We start from the raw sequence: 16,272 nt of genomic DNA, 5'->3' as shown, positions 1-16,272 counted from the left end.
TGGTGTTTTGGGCAGTGTAGGGGGTCGTGCTGGGGCTGGTGTTTCGGGGTTTAGGGCAGTGCATTGGTGTTCGGGCAGTCTAGGGGGTCGTGCTGGGGCTGGTATTTTCAGGGTTTAGGGCAGTGCAGTGGTGTTCGGGCAGTGTAGGGGGTTGTGCTGGGGCTGGTGTTTCAGGGTTTAGGGCAGAGCAGTGGTGTTCTGGCAGTGTAGGGGTTGGTGCTTTGGCTGGTGTTTTAGGGTTTAGAGCAGAGCAGTTGTGTTCGGGTAGTGTAGGGGGTTGTGCAGGGGGTTGTTTAGGGTTTAGGGTAGAGCAGTGGTATTTGGGCAGTGTAGGGGTCGTGCTGGGGGTGGTGTTTTAGGGCTTACGGCAGTGCAGTGGTGTTCTGGCAGTATAGGTGGTCATGCAGGTGGTGGTGTTTAGGTGTTTAGGGTAGTGCAGTGGTGTTCGGGCAGTGTAGGGGGTCGTGGAGTGGGTGGTGTTTCATGGTTTAGGACAGTGCAATGGTGTTCGGGCAGTGTTGGGGGTCTTGCACGGGGTGGTGTTTCAGGGTTTAGGGCAGTGGTGTTCGGGCAGTGGTGGGGATATTGCTGGCGGTGGTGTTTCAGGGTTTAGTACAGTGCAGTGGTGTTCGGGCAGTGTAGGGCATCTTGCTGGGGCTGGTGTTTCAAGGTTTATGGCAGTGCAGTGGTGTTCGGGTGTTAGACGGACCGGGAGGGTCAGCCGAGGACAAGGGGAGAGGTCTCCGGGGAGAGCCGTCTCCAGCGATCGTACAGACAAATAACTTCCCCCCCACAGACAGATACCACACAAGGAGAAGATTTAGCGTTCTTTATAAGCAATTTCTTAAGGTACGATGAAATGGTACAAGGAGGTCTGGACTCCGGGGTCCCCTCGATTCAAGTCTCTTAAGATGGGAAAAGGGGGTAGCGGGACAGTCTGGTTACCAGTCTGGTAGTTGAGATGGTATGGTGGGTAGCTCACAATCCTCGAGCTTGGTGTTCTAGCGGGTACGGGCCGCGGCAGCGCCAGCAGGTCCCGGTGAAGATGGTCGATACACGGTCCGCGGCAGCGCCAGCAGGTCCCGGTGAAGATGGTCGATGCACGGTCCGCGGCAGCGCCAGCAGGTCCCGGTGAAGATGGTCGTTACAACGGGCCGCGGCAGCGCCAGCATCTCCCGACGAGGATGGATGTTGCAGAAGGCCGCGGCAGCACCAGCAGGCAGGACGATAGTTCACAAGATAGTGCTACGGCAGCGCCAGTAGTCCGTCAAGGCTGAGTTCTCTCGGTGTCTCTCGACTCCAGGATACAACTGCCTTCCTGCTCCGGAGCTGCCCCAGTTATAGGGCAGGCGCCCTTTGATGTCCGGACCCTCGCACTTGGAGGTCGGAGGGTCCGGGATGAAGGTGTCCAGACACCCAGCAGGGGGTAGAGCCAGTGCCTGGGGGAGCTGGAGGCGATCGGCACCTGGCGGGGGAGAGCCCTTGGCGCTTCGTTCTCTCATTGACCTGCCAAGTGGTCCGCTCACCTCCTGGGTGGATGGTGGTGCCGGGATGTCGGGGCCGGCCAGGCCCAGGGTTAGGGTCGGGTGGAGGCCACGCGGCCTCGTGGCGCAGGGCCCAAGATGGCGGCTTGACCCGGCCGGGGGAGCCGGTAGTGGCTTGGTCCGGGGATACATGGAGGTCCGGGGGCAGGAGTTCCGTCGGGAGACGGGGTGCGGGTGATTCTCGTGGGTCACGCCTGGCGGGCCGGGGCTTGGGCCCTGTCATGCGGGGAGGGAGCAAGCCCTTCGTGTGGCCTGTCCAACATGCGTCCCCCCCAGCTGAAGGCGGGGAGAGTCACCCATCTTCTTGGGGACTCTCCTCGTCGAGGCGGAAAAAGCGTGACAGGCCATCTGCGTTGGCGTGGTCTTGGCCCGGTCGGTGCTCCACGGTGAAGTCCATTCCCTGCAGGGAGATGGACCAGCGCAATAGTTTTGGATTCTGCCCCCGCATCTGCATCAGCCACTGCAGGGGTCGATGGTCGGTTTGCACCCGGAAGTGGGTGCCGAAGAGATAGGGCCGGAGCTTTTTGAGGGCCCACACCACTGCGAAGGCCTCCCTCTCGATTGTGCTCCAGCGCTGTTCTCGGGCCAGGAGGCGTCGGCTGATGAAGGCCACCGGCTGGTCATGACCCTCGGGGTTCAGTTGGGAAGAACCGCTCCGATGCCGTGGTCGGAGGCGTCTGTCTGTACAACGAATTCCCGACTGTAATCGGGGGCCTGGAGCACAGGGGCGGTGCACAGGGCGGCCTTCAGCTTTTTGAAGGCCGCTTGACAGTCGGGGGTCCAGTTAATCCGCTTCGGCTGGTTCTTGGACGTGAGACCCGTGAGGGGCCCCACAATGCTGCCGTAGTCCCTCACGAACCGCCGGTAGTAGCCGGTGAGCCCCAAGAAGGCTCGGACCTCGGTCTGGGTGATGGGGGGCTGCCAGGACTGGATGGCAGCAATTTTAAGTTGCAGCGGGGCCACCAGCCCGCTTCCCACCTGGTGCCCGAGGTAGGTCAAGGACCCTTGACCAATTTGGCATTTGCCGGCCTTAATCGTGAGGCCGGCCCGCTGGAGGGCCTGGAGGACCTCTTGGAGGTGGAGGAGGTGGTCGGACCAGTGGCGGCTGTATACAGCGATATCGTCCAGGTAGGCGGCGCTGAACTCTTCGAGCCCCGCCAAGACCTGGTTCACGAGACGTTGAAAAGTAGCGGGGGCATTCTTCATGCCGAAGGGCATGACCTTGAAGTGGTAGTGGCCATCGGGGGTAGAGAAGGCGGACCGTTCCTGAGCCCGGGGTGTGAGACCGATCTGCCAGTAGCCTGCTGTTAGGTCAAAGATGCTGAGGTAGCGGGCGGCCCCCAGCCGGTCGATCAATTCATCCGCTCGGGGGATAGGATGAGCGTCGGTCCGGGTGACAGCGTTCAAGCCCCGGTAGTCGACGCAGAATCTCAGTTCAGGTGTGGTGCCGGGGGCAGCGGCTTTGGGGACCAGTACAACCGGGCTGGCCCAGGGGCTGTCCGAGGGCTCGATGACCCCGATCGTGAGCATTTTGGCCACTTCCTCTTGGATGCAGGCCCGTACCCGATCTGGCACGCGGTAGGCCCGGTGTCGGATAGGGGGACTGTCCCCGGTGTCCACGTCGTGCAAGCACCAAGGGGTGACCCCGGGGGTGAGGGAGAACAGTGTAGCGAACCGCAGCAGGAGGTCCCGGCAGCCCTGGCGTTGCTCTGGGGTGAGGGCATCGGAGAGCCGGACCCCGTCCACGGAACCGTCTTTCTCCTGAGTCTTCAGGAGATCCGGGAGGGGTTCGGAGTCCTCCTCCGCCCCACTGTCCGTAGCCATCAGGAGGCTGAGTTCTGAGCGCACAAAGTGTGGTTTGAGTCTGTTGGTGTGGACGACCCGAAGGGGGTTCCGGGGGGTCCCCATGTCGATGAGGTAAATGACGGGGCTTTTGCGCTCGACCACTTTGAAGGGCCCCGTCCACTTATCTTGCAAGGCACATGGTTCGGTGGGGGACATCACCCACACTTGCTGACCAGGTTCGAACTCGACGGAGGAGGCATTGTGATCATACCATCTTTTCATGTCCTCCTGACTGGCCTCGAGGTTCGCCTTGGCCATCTCCCTGAAGCGCCGGGTCTGATTGCGTAGGGCCAGGAGGTACTTGAAGACGTCTGGAGGGGTCTTTAGGGGGGCCATCTCCCAACCTTCTTTGACTAGGCTGAGGGGCCCTCGCACAGGGTGCCCGTACAGGAGTTCGAAAGGGCTAAAACCGAGGGACTTCTGGGGAACTTCTTGGTAGGCGAAGAGGAGGCACGGGAGTAGTACATCCCACTGGCGACGGAGGGGCTCTTCCAATCCCCCAATCATCCCCTTGAGAGTGCGGTTGAATCGCTCCACTAGTCCGTTCCCTTGGGGGTGATAGGGGGTCGTGAATCGGTAGGTGACCCCGCACTGTTGCCAGAGGGACTTCATGTATTTGGAGATAAAGTTCGTGCCTCGGTCGCTGACGACTTCTCGGGGGAAGCCCACCCGGGAGAAGATCCCCATGAGTGCCCGGCCAACCACCGGAGCCGTTACAGTTCGTAGGGGCACCGCCTCGGGGTAGCGGGTGGCGTGGTCCACCAGTACCAGGATGAACCTGTGTCCTTGTGCCGTGCGGGGGTCCAGGGGCCCCACAATGTCTATTCCTACCCTCTCGAACGGGGTGGTGACCACTGGGAAGGGTTGCAGAGGGGCTTTCAGCTTACGGCCGCTCTTCCCGCTGGCCTGGTACGTGGGGCAGGACCGGCAGTGGTTAAGGACGTCGTTCCGCATCTTTGGCCAGAAAAAGTGAGTCACTAGGCGACTGTAAGTTTTGTCCTGGCCCAGGTGTCCAGCCAGGGGGACATCGTGGGCCAGAGTCAGTAGGAAGTCTCTGAAGCGGAGAGGTACCACCAGCACCCGACCGGCCCCTAGCTCTGCGATTCTTTGTTCGCTGTATAGCAGGTCGTTGTCCCAATAGACCCAGTGAGTCCCGGTGGAGTCCCCTGCGCTCTGGGCGCTGGCTTGCTGGCGGAGTCCCTCGAGGGAGGGGCAGGTCTTTTGCTCCTGGCGGAACTGTTCTTGGGTGGGCCCCCCTTCTTGGCGCCACTGAGCCAGGCCGGGAAGGTCCTGGGGTTGCGCGTCCTCTTCGGTCGTTGGTTCCGGGGGGTTGGCCTCGTCGTTGTCCTCTACTGGGGCGACCGGGGGCGGAGGTGCTGGCCATTCCGGTTCTTCTGATCGGGGGACGGCACGGGCGGCCATGGACCGGGTGGTTACGCAGGCCCAGTCCGGGAGGCCCAGCATCCCCAGGTGCTCTCTTCTTTCGACGGCGGCCCACGGGGAACTCTCAAGGTCATTCCTCAGGAGGCAGTCCACGGGGGCATCATCCCGGACCGTCACCTTCAACAGGCCGGAGACCCCTCCCCATTCGAAGGGGACGCAGGCCATTTGACACAGACTTTCGGAATTGTCGGCTGAGCGGACGGGGCAGAGAATGTTCGGCAGGATCTGCTCGGGCTTCACCAGGTGACAGCGGACGGCCGTCACACTGGCGCCTGTGTCACGTAAGGCCTCGGCCCGACGCCCATTAATGGTCACCCACTGGCCATATTTCCGGGTGTTGGCGGGTAGGGGAGCCCGCGGGACCATGTCTTTTCCCCCTAGGCACGCTAGAACCATGGCGGCCGGTTCCCACTCTTGCTGGGCCGGCTCATACTCTTCCTGTTCCTCTGATAGTCGTTCTTCCCCCAGGGCGGCGGCAGCTACCTGGCGGGGCTTGGGCGTTTGGTTGTGCGGGCAGCTCGGGTCATTGGCGTAGTGGCCGACTCGCTGGCATCGGTGGCACGTGATGTTGGCTCGGAACCCCGGGCGCATCGGGGGGTTGCCCCGGCCGGCCGGGGGCGGGGTGCTGGCCACGGGTGTTGCCGGGAGGGTGTCTCTCCCTCGCCCCTGGCCTCCTCCTCCTCCCCGAGGACGGTGCTGGCCTTGGTTGCTTCGGTTTTGCTCGTGTGGTCCTCTACGGCCCACTCGGGTGCTTTCCCATCGGTCAGCTTCAGCGGCGAGTTGCCGGGGGTCAGTCAATTTACTGTCGAGGAGGTGCTGCCTGAGCTCGACGAAACAGTTGTTCGACAGGTATTCCCATACCATAAGGTTAAAGAGTTGCTCGTAGGTCGTTACATGGCTCCCCTTGATCCAACCCTCGAAGGCTCGGCTGAAATAGTTGACGTACTCTACCCAAGTTGTGCCCGGGATCCGGGTGCAATCTCTGAACCTCTGGCGGTACATCTCGGGTGTGAGGCCGTAGCGGGTGAGGAGGGCAGCCTTCATGTGGTCGTAGGACGACATTTGGTGATCTGGGAGCTGCAATAGGGCATCGCGGCCTTCGTTGACGAACCTCCCCCATAGTCCGGCTCCCCAATCACTCCGGTCGATCCGGTGGGAGGTCATGGCGATCTCGTAGGCTTTGAACCACTGTTGTATGTCATCCTCTCGGACATACTCTCGGACAACATCCTTGGGGATGTGGACTTTTTTCTCGGTTGCTCCCGGGGTGTGCGGTCGCTCAGGCACCCCTGGTTCTTTATTCTGTTTCCGAAGTTCTATTTCCGCCAGTTTGCGCTCGTGTTCGAGTGTTATCCTTTTTTCCTCGAGCTCTCTCTGTCTCTGTTTTTCTTCTCGTTCTTCTCGGAGCCGCAGATGTTCTAGATTTAGTTTCTGCTCGGCTAACTTTAGTTCACCGTCCATCTTGAGTCGTGCCATTTCCAACTCATGTAATCTGGTTCTTTCTCTTTCTTGGATCTCCTCCTGCGAGAGGCCCGTTCCCCGCTCCTCGGGAGCCGTGGCGTTCCCCTCTGGTGCGACACTGTTTTGGTCGGAGGATCCGGCGATCCCAGTTTCTGCCCACGACTCAAGGGCGCTTTAAATCCTCTTTGGTACTCAGGCCGGTGGTAGCAATGCCTAGTTCTATGCAGAATTGTTTAAGTTCGCGGTGGCTATATTCTTCCAACTTATCCATTTGGAACTTTTCAGTGGAACCGCTATCTTTGGCTGACATCGTGGTTTTGTCGTGGGGTGAGCTACTCTCTGTACGATTACGCGTTGATTCGGATCGCGCCGCTGGCCACCAATGTTAGACGGACCGGGAGGGTCGGCCGAGGACAAGGGGAGAGGTCTCCAGGGAGAGCCGTCTCCAGCGATCGTACAGACAAATAACTTCCCCCCCACAGACAGATACCACACAAGGAGAAGATTTAGCGTTCTTTATAAGCAATTTCTTAAGGTACGATGAAATGGTACAAGGAGGTCTGGACTCCGGGGTCCCCTCGATTCAAGTCTCTTAAGATGGGAAAAGGGGGTAGCGGGACAGTCTGGTTACCAGTCTGGTAGTTGAGATGGTATGGTGGGTAGCTCACAATCCTCGAGCTTGGTGTTCTAGCGGGTACGGGCCGCGGCAGCGCCAGCAGGTCCCGGTAAAGATGGTCGATACACGGTCCGCGGCAGCGCCAGCAGGTCCCGGTGAAGATGGTCGATGCACGGTCCGCGGCAGCGCCAGCAGGTCCCGGTGAAGATGGTCGTTACAACGGGCTGCGGCAGCGCCAGCAGGTCCCGACGAGGATGGATGTTGCAGAAGGCCGCGGCAGCGCCAGCAGGCAGGACGATAGTTCACAAGATAGTGCTACGGCAGCGCCAGTAGTCCGTCAAGGCTGAGTTCTCTCGGTGTCTCTCGACTCCAGGATACAACTGCCTTCCTGCTCTGGAGCTGCCCCAGTTATAGGGCAGGCGCCCTTTGATGTCCGGACCCTCGCACTTGGAGGTCGGAGGGTCCGGGATGAAGGTGTCCAGACACCCAGCAGGGGGTGGAGCCAGTGCCTGGGGGAGCTGGAGGTGATCGGCACCTGGCGGGGGAGAGCCCTTGGCGCTTCGTTCTCTCATTGACCTGCCAAGTGGTCCGCTCACCTCCTGGGTGGATGGTGGTGCCGGGATGTCGGGGCCGGCCAGGCCCAGGGTTAGGGTCGGGTGGAGGCCACGCGGCCTCGTGGCGCAGGGCCCAAGATGGCGGCTTGACCCGGCCGGGGGAGCCGGTAGTGGCTTGGTCCGGGGATACATGGAGGTCCGGGGGCAGGAGTTCCGTCGGGAGACGGGGTGCGGGTGATTCTCGTGGGTCACGCCTGGCGGGCCGGGGCTTGGGCCCTGTCATGCGGGGAGGGAGCAAGCCCTTCGTGTGGCCTGTCCAACATCGGGCAGTGTAGGGGTCGTGCAGGAGTGGTTTTCAGGGTTTATGGCAGTGCAGTGGTGTTCGGGCAGTGTAAGGGGTCATGCAGGGGGTGGTGGTTCAGGGTTTAGGGCAGTGCAATTGTGTTTGGGCAGTGTTGGGGGTTGTGCTGGGGCTGGTGTTTCAGGGTTTAGGGGAGAGCAGTGGTGTTCCGGCAGTGTAGGGGTTGGTGCTTTGGCTGGTGTTTTAGGGTTTAGAGCAGAGCAGTTGTATTCGGGTAGTGTAGGGGGATGTGCAGGGGGTGGTTTAGGGTTTAGGTTAGAGCAGTGGTGTTTGGGCAGTGTAGGGGGTCGTTCTGGGGGTGGTGTTTCAGGGTTTAGGGCAGTGCAGTGGTGTTCAGGCAGTATAGGTGGTCATGCAGGGGGTGGTGTTTCAGTTTTTAGGGTAGTGCAGTGGTGTTCGGGCAGTGTAGGGGGTCGTGGAGTGGGTGGTGTTTCATGGTTTAGGGCAGTGCAATGGTGTTTAGGCAGTGTTGGGGGTCTTGCTGTGGGTGGTGTTTCAGGGTTTAGCGCAGTGGTGTTCGGGCATTGGTGGGGATCTTGCTGGCGGTGGTGTTTCAGGGTTTAGTGCAGTTGTGTTCGGGCAGTGTAGGGTGTCTTGCTGGGGCTGGTGTTTCAGGGTTTAGGGCAGTGCAGTGGTGTTCGGGCAGTGTAGGGGGTCGTGCGGGGTCTGGTGTTTCAGGGTTTAGAGCAGTGCAGTGGTGTTCGGGCAGTGTAGGGGGTCATGGTGGGGCTGGTGTTTCAGGGTTTAGGGTAGTGGTGTTCGAGCAGTGTTGGGGGTCTTGCTGGTGGTAATGTTTCAGGATTTATGGCAGTGCAGTGGTGTATTGGGCAGTGTAGGGGGTCATGCTGGGGCTGGTGTTTCAGGGTTTAGGGCAGTGCAGTGGTGTTCGGGCAGTATAGGGGGTCGTGCAGGGGGTGGTGTTTCAGGGTTTAGGGCAGTGCAGTGCAGTGGTGTTCAGGCAGTGTAGGGGGTCGTGCAGGGGGTGGTGCTTCATGGTTTATGGCAGTGCAATGCTGTTCGAGCAGTGTTGGGGTCTTGCAGGGGTTGGTGTTTCAGGGTTCAGGGCAGTGCTGTTCAGGCAGTGGTGGGGGTCTTGCTGGGGGTGGTGTTTCAGGCTTTAGGGCAGTGCAGTGGTGTTCTGGCAGTGTAGGGGGTCTTGCTGGGGGTGGTGTTTCAGGGTTTAGGGCAGTGCAGTGGTGTTCGGGCAGTGTAGGGGCTCGTGCAGGGGAGTGGTGTTTCAGGGTTTAGGGCAGTGCAGTGGTGTTCGGGCAGTGTAGGGGGTCATGTGGGGCTGGTGTTTCAGGGTTTAGGGCAGTGCAGTGGTGTTCAGGCAGTGTAGGGGTTGTGCGGGGTAGGTGTTTCAGGGCTTAGGGGAGTGCAGTGGTGTTCGGGCAGTGTAGGGGGTCATGCAGGGGCTGGTGTTTCACGGATTAGGGCAGTACAGTGTTGTTCGGGCAGTGTAGGGGGTCGTGCGGGGGCTGGTGTTTCAGGGTTTAGGGCAGTGCAGTGGTGTTCGGGCTGTGTAGGGGGACGTGCTGGGGCTGGTGTTTCAGGGTTTAGGGCAGTGCAGTGGTGTTTGGGTAGTGTATGAAGTCGTGCTGGGGCTGGTGTTTCAGGGTTTAGTGCAGTGCAGTGGTGTTTGGGCAGTGTAGGGGGTCGTGCTGGGGGCAGTGTAGGGGGTCGTTCTGGGGGTGGTTTTTCAGGGTTTAGGATAGTACAGTGGTGTTTGGGCAGTGTAGGGGGTCGTACTGGGGCTGGCGTTTCAGGGTTTAGGGCAGAGCAGTGGTGTTCGGGCAGTGTAGGGGGTCGTGCTGGGGGTGGAGTTTCAGGGTTAAGGGCAGTGCAGAGTTGTTCGGGCAGTGTAGGGGGTGGTGCTGGGGGCTGGTGTTTTCAGGGTTTAGGGCAGTGCAGTGGTGTTTCGGGCAGTGTAGGGGGTCGTGCTGGGGCTGGTGTTTCAGGGTTTAGGGCAGTGCAGTGGTGTTCGGGCAGTGTAGGGGGTCATGATAGGAGCTGGTGTTTTCAGGGTTTAGAGCAGTGTAGTGGTGTTCGGGCAGTGTAGGAGTTGGTGCTGGGGCTGGTGTTTTAGGGTTTAGGGCAGAGCAGTGGTGTTCTGGCAGTGTAGGAGTTGGTGCTGGGGCTGGTGTTTTAGGGTTTAGAGCAGAGCAGTGGTGTTTGGGTAGTGTAGGGAGATGTGCAGGGGGTGATGTTTTAGGGTTTAGGGCAGAGCAGTGGTGTTCGGACAGTGTAGGGGTCGTGCTGGGGGTGGTGTTTCAGGGTTTAGGGCAGTGCAGTGGTGTTCTGGCAGTATAGGGGGTCGTGCAGGGTGTGGTGTTTCAGGGTTAGGGCAGTGCAGTGTTGTTCGGGCAATGTAGGGGGTCGTGCGGGGGCTGGTGTTTCAGGGTTTAGGGCAGTGCAGTTGTGTTCGGGCTGTGTAGGGGGTCGTGCTGGGGCTGGTGTTTCAGGGTTTAGGGCAGTGCAGTGGTGTTTGGGCAGTGAATGGAGTCGTGCTGGGGCTGGTGTTTCAGGGTTTAGTGCAGTGCAGTGGTGTTTGGGCAGTGTAGGGGGTCGTGCTGGGGGCAGTGTAGGGGGTCGTTCTGGGGGGTGGTTTTTCAGGGTTTAGGATAGTGCAGTGGTGTTTGGGCAGTGTAGGGGGTCGTACTGGGGCTAGCGTTTCAGGGTTTAGGGCAGTGCAGTGGTGTTCGGGCAGTATAGGGGGGTCATGCAGGGGGTGGTGTTTCAGGGTTAGGGCAGTGCAGTGGTGTTCGGGCAGTGTAGGGGGTCATGCAAGGGGTGGTGTTTCATGGTTTAGGGCAGTGCAATGGTGTTTGGACTGTGTTGGGGTCTTGCATAGGGTGGTATTTCAGGGTTTAGGGCAGTGGTGTTCGGGCAGTGGTGGGGGTCTTGCTGGGGGTGGTGTATCAGGGTTTAGGGCAGTGCAGTGGTGTTCTGGCAGTGTAGGAGTTGCTGCTGGGGCTGGTGTTTTAGGGTTTAGAGCAGAGCAGTGGTGTTTGGGTAGTATAGGGAGATGTGCAGGTGTTGTAAATTGAAACAGCAATGTGATTAAGCATTTACTAAAGACATTAATCCCCTTCCTTTAGGTCATGCTTTCTCTGTTATGTTGACCGAAGTTTGGACTCCATTTTGTATTGTCATGCTTCCACGTGTTCCCCACGAGAAGAGTCCAACCTCTGTGTTAGTTGCTCTTGTAATCTGCCTAGTAACAGTCTATAAATAGCTCTTTTGTCCATCTGGCGCATGCCCAGACTTGACCACATCTGTTATCAGTTAGCCTTGCTTGACCATGTTTTCGCGGGCTCAAGGAGTGTGTTAGCTCCGCCCACGTATTGATTCAGTATCGAAAATGACCATAAATGGTAATGTTCTTTGGCCTCATGTTGTATCCACCCACTTATGAGCCCCTCTATTGTGTATAAAAGGGGACCATGTACGCAAGTTCTTTGTGCTACTCTATGCAATACTGAAGAGTGTTGTGTGGATTGTAGGACCACCCTTAAGGGTTAATAAATGCTGTTTTTGTACTTTGCAGTTTCCGTGCCAACTTCCTTATAGATTCCATTACTGGAGAGCGAACCCTTGTGTCCTGCGGGCCTAGCTGGGGCCTGTATTCATCAATTGGCGCCCGTCACGTGGGGCTCATCGGCGACTCGGATGCTCGAAGGACTGGTCGCGACGAAGGTGAGGAGTTTGGCCGGGGACGTGATCACTGCCAGCGGCGTCTTAGCCCTGGCATCCCGAGGTTTTTCTTCCTTCCCTTCCGAGCTGACCGTCTGGGTGGCGCCGGTCATCGACTGAGACCTCTTCTGTCGGTCCTGCCGTGAGAGCCGTTTGGGCGATTTTGGAGCTTGGCAGTTGGAATCTGGACTCTTGATTGGTAAGAACCGTTGTACGGTACTTGCTCCGAGTTTTTGAAGCCTGGTCTGGCTATTTGAGTTTGATTTGTGATGACTAGTCATATTCTGTATTTGGCTTTGTGAAAATATATGCGTTGCAACACATATAGGCAGGTAATGTGGAGAGATTTCTCCGGAGCTGTGTAACTTTGAACGGCGCAACGATTAAGTGCCATTTTCTCTATAATATTGCATATTTTGCATTATTCCTGAGCATGCCTGCTTTTAGCGCACTCCGTAAGTGGTGTTGCTGCTTTGGAAACCGGTTGAACCTCGAGGAATCTGCTCCAGCTCCCCCGGAGGGGTCTCCTAATAGGGATATGTATGTGAAGCATGGTCTTTCTTCCATAATGTACAGCACAGTATGGAGGAAATATACAAAAAAAGATCCTGAGTTACGATGGCCTTTGTATGGATCGTTTGATATACGTAAGATTGAGTATGTGGAACAGTGTATGTGTAAGCGACGTGCTCGTCAGGATATGTTTGAGTGTGTGCGGTTGTGGGTGAAGGAGGTGCGTGAGCGAGAGAAGCGTGAGAAAGCGCTGTTTGATAAAGAACAACGGAAGAATGATCATGTGCGAGCCCAGGAAGCGAAGCGTCGGGAAGACAGAGAACAGACAGAGAGACAAGAGAAAGAGCGTAGTCTGCAAGTTTCGGGTCAATATGCTGTTCGGCAGCCACTTTATCCTGTCCTTAATAATCTTGATGATGATTTTTATTTACTAGATCGCTCTCCGCCCCCTTATGTCGGCGCATCTGCTCCGAGGCCGCAAGATTCTGTCCCGGGTCCGGGTAAGGTGGATACGCGGTCCATGTTATCGGCCGAGCATATGGCTGAGCTTCGGCAACTTTCCTTCCGTGCACTTAAGGGCAAGGTGTCCGTGGATGACTTGTTCCATACTTGGGGGTCGTGGCAGGATAGAGAGAGGGTGTATTTTCTGGATCATTTCGCTGAGGAAGTGATTGCTGCTTTCCGAAAATATTCTAGTGTCTTTGAGCCTGAAGAAGTGACATCGGATGCTAAAGCATTGCATGATGGTGTTTTCTCTCCCCCTAAGGCTCCTGATACGGCTCGGCGGCTGTTCGCCTTGCGGGACGAGGTGCTGGCCCATAAAGAAAAAGCGCGCCAACGAGCAGGGGAGGAGAAGCAGTCGGATTCGTGTACCGCAGAAGGCCATCCATCCACCTCCCAGTCAGATAAGGATGTCATAGTGCATGTTAAACCGATGCGAGAGGCGGCGCCTTTGTATGTTCCTCCTAAAGGAGCGGGGACTAGCTCGGACATTAACTCCGCCGATGCTAAGGGATATTTTGTGTATAATTGGGTTTATACTCCGTGGCATAGAGCTGATGTTATGGCATTGAAGAATGCATTGCCTGACCCCCGCAAGAATCCAGCGGCCTTCTACGAAAAAGTCGAGGGGGCCTTGAATTCTTGCGTTATGACCTTAGCAGACATAGACCTGTTCTTTGGCCTTATTCTACCACCGGATACGTGGCGATCTGTCCGAAAGGTAGATGATATAGTTGCCTTTAAGGCTCGATGGTCTGACCTTGAGGATGAAGATAGGGAACGGAAGCCCGCACAGAAACCACCCCAGAGTATTTTAGATCTCCCTGCTGCTATTGTGGCTAAGTTGAAAACAATTATCCCCCCTAAAAAGATTGACTGGAATATGTTAGCTGCATGTAAACAGAAAGTTGACGAGTCAGTTGCAGACTTCTTCACGCGCTTTGAAGAAACGTTTCATGACTTTAGTGGCCAGTCGCTTACTGACGAAACGGGCCGCCACCTTTTCGCGGATAAATATGTGGCCAATTTGCTGCCGGCGGTTGCGGCCCGCTTAAAAGCGAGTGAGAGTTCTTGGTCCTCCGCGACCCCGACGGCTCTCCTGACTATCGCTCAGTATTATGAGCGTCAGGAGCAAGAAGCAAAGGGTCAGGAGGATAAGAAATCGAAAGATCTCAAGACGAAGGTGATGTTGGCACAAGTATATGGCCCGCCCCGACGGGGTGTTAACAGAGGTAGGGGAGGATCTTATGGTCCTCCCTCGGGCCGCTCTGATTTGAATAGGAACCAGTGTGCGTATTGTAAGCAATCGGGCCATTGGGCCAGGGATTGCCCGGTGTTGCGTGCTTCGCGTCAGGGACATATTTCGGGTGGCCCGAGAGGTAGAGGGGGTTTCTCGAACTTTAGAGGGAACTCTAACGATAATGTTCGTTTCGATACTGCTGGGCAGTACCGAGATAGATCAAATGTTTTCGATCGCCAGCATCAGTATCACGTGTCGGAGATTGACCGATCGGGGTATCATGATTCTCAGCATGCATAGGAATGCGTTGGATGGGGGTTCGAATCAGTTGAGGTGCCGGTCGATCAGAAGGGTCCTTATGTATCGGCTGAGGTTTTAGGCTCTACTGATCAGTTCCTAGTGGATACAGGAGCGACACGTAGTGCGTTGTCTAAGCAATTGGTTCCGGGGGCTCCCCCATCCGGCTTAATGGTTACATCGGTAGGGTTTGACGGTACACTCTCCCGAAGCCCTCTTTCACAGCCCCTCACATTTAAGGTTGATTCTTTTTCTGCGCCCTGTCCGTTTCTGCTTGCCCCGTACACACCGGACAACATTATGGGCCTTGATATGTTAAAGCATTTTAGGGCTACGATCCGCTGCTCCCCTGCTGGTGTGTGGGTGATATTGAATGACAACTACCCCCGGTCTGAACGGATGTGTGCGATGTCAGAGGATGCGTTGTTAGCTACCCTCCCTCGTGCTTTGTGGGCAACTTCGGACACAGATGTGGGACAAATGGTGATTCCACCGGTCCACATTAGTGTCCAGGAGGGGGCGGTGTTACCACGCCTCCCACAGTACCGTATTTCCCAGGAGGGCGAGGAGGCTCTCATACAGATTGTGCAAGATTTGATTGCAGTGGGGGTAGTGGAGGAAGTTCCCTATAACATCTGTAACAGTCCGATTCTCCCCATTCTGAAAAAGGACACGGATGCTAAGGTTTATCGGTTTATAATTGATTTACGAGAAGTGAACAAGATAGTGATACCTCAGTACCCAGTGGTTTCCGATATCACGACGTTGCTTACCTTGGTCCCGCCTACGGCGACCATGTTCTCAGTGATTGATTTGAAGAATGCCTTCTTTTCCATTCCCATTCACCCCGATAGCCGATATCTTTTTGGGTTCACATTAAATAATAGATCTTATCGTTTTTGTAGGATCCCCCAGGGCTACACAGAAAGCCCTAGTATTTACAGTCAGGCTTTGAAACGGCAATTGGATTCCTTTGTTCTGCTCGAGGGGGTCGCCCTCATTCAATATGTCGATGACATCTTGCTGGCGGCTGACACCCTGGAGTTGTGTGAAAAAAGTACGTTATCCTTGCTTTCCTTTTTAGCATCCCACAATCATAAGGTATCTAGGAAGAAATTGCAATTCTGTAGACCAAAGGTGACTTATTTGGGTCACCTTTTGTCTAAGGAGGGGCGTGCACTCACACCGGATCGTATCCAAGTAATCTTGGACACACCGAGACCGTCCACGCAGAAGGATGTGCGTGCATTTTTGGGTCTTGTCTCCTTCTGTAGGCAGTGGATATTGGGGTTTTCACACATAGCTAAGCCATTGTTAGCTCTCTTGACAAAAGACACGCCCATCCCGATCCCCTGGTCAGATGAGTGTGACGCTGCTTTTCAGCAACTACGACAGGCCCTTTGTTCAGCACCAGTGTTAGGGACCCCTGATTATGCAAAACCCTTTTCGTTGTATGTGCATGAGAAAGATGGATGTGCATTATCAGTTTTAGTGCAGATGCACGGCGATAAGCAGCGCCCTTGTGCATATTTTTCGGCTGTACTTGACCCTGTCGCCCGAGCATTACCAGGGTGTTTTCGCTCGGTTGCGGCGACAGCTGTGTCAATACGGCAAAGTGAAGGAATTGTGTTATCCCATAAGCTGTTGGTATTAGTCCCCCATGCTGTTGATGCCCTGCTTAATCAAACGAAGACACAGCATTTGACCAGTGCCCGTTTAACGGGATATGAGTTGACGCTTTTGGCTCCTCATATTACGTTGAAAAGGTGTGTAACGTTAAACCCGGCCACATTGTTGCCATACCCCGAGACCCAGCCTGAGGCGCGGAAAGCGCATGATTGTATTCTTGTGACTGAGGAACAAACAAAGGGTCGTATTGATCTCCAGGATACGCCCTTTCCAGATGTAGATGGAGAACTATGGGTGGACGGATCATGCCTGAAGCTACCAGATGGTACGACTTCAGCAGCGTATGCAATTACCACGTTACAAACGATAGTGGAGACAGCACGCATACCACAGAAATCAGCTCAAGCAGCGGAACTGATAGCATTAACACGAGCATGTGAGCTCAGTACAGGATTGTGTGTGAATGTTTATACAGATAGCCGCTATGCCTTCGGAGTAGCGCACGACTTCGGCCTACTCTGGAAGGAGAGAGGGTTTTTAACGTCACATGGGGTACAGATAATGCATGGAGAGTT

Source organism: Triturus cristatus, chromosome 9 (genome assembly GCF_964204655.1).
Source record: "Triturus cristatus chromosome 9, aTriCri1.1, whole genome shotgun sequence".
Taxonomy (NCBI): domain Eukaryota; kingdom Metazoa; phylum Chordata; class Amphibia; order Caudata; family Salamandridae; genus Triturus; species Triturus cristatus.
This window is presented reverse-complemented; position numbering follows the sequence as displayed.